The following is an 845-nucleotide window of genomic DNA, read 5'->3' on the forward strand; positions in this document are numbered from 1 at the left end:
CCAACTTTGTAACACACGAACATGCTACCATTGTCCGTTTTGTACATGCACATGCTATGTGGGTGAAATAATGATACCATGCCAACTTTCAACTTTTTCGGAGTTCATTTGAAATGCTTTCATGTCTTATGGTTCGGCCCTCGTAATACCATGACCATTAGTCCCTGGCCCATGCCAACTTTCAACTTTCAACTTTCTAAAACTAATGGCACTAACAGAAAGTTTATAATTTTGCTCCTCGCCCCTCGCCCATGACCATTAGTCCCGGTTTGTGCCACAAACCGGGACTAAAGGGTTGGTCCTCGTTGCGGGCAGAGTTTAGTCCCACCTCGCCAACCGAAGGGGGCTCACACCGGTTTATAAGCCCTTCCCTCTCTGCGTTGTTGAGCTCCTCTCAAAGTGAAAATAGATGTCGTAATAGAGAAAAGTTTAACCTAAATTCATAGTGAATTTCTCTGAAATTCATAGAAATTTACTAGGAATTTAGGTTGAATTTTCTCTATAAGCGCATCTATTCATATTTTTTAGTAAGTTAATCACAAACTTGTGATTCAAACAATTTTCAAAGAATTCAAATTTTAACTATTCAAATTTGAAAACTAATGGCATTAAAAGAAAGTTTATAATTCTTTTAAAACTAATGGCACTAACAGAAAGTTTATAATTTTGCTAACCTAAAAGCAAACAGAATTAAAAATTAAAGCAAAAAACAAAAGAAAATAAATAATGCAAACAACAAATCAAAACAACAGGAAAAACCTATTTTTATAGTAAAGTTAATCACAAAATAAAATAAATAAAGCAACAAAGAAAACAAAAAAACTAAAAAGTGTTTTCAAATTTGA

Source organism: Triticum aestivum, chromosome 3A, assembly GCF_018294505.1.
Source record: "Triticum aestivum cultivar Chinese Spring chromosome 3A, IWGSC CS RefSeq v2.1, whole genome shotgun sequence".
NCBI classification, from domain to species: domain Eukaryota; kingdom Viridiplantae; phylum Streptophyta; class Magnoliopsida; order Poales; family Poaceae; genus Triticum; species Triticum aestivum.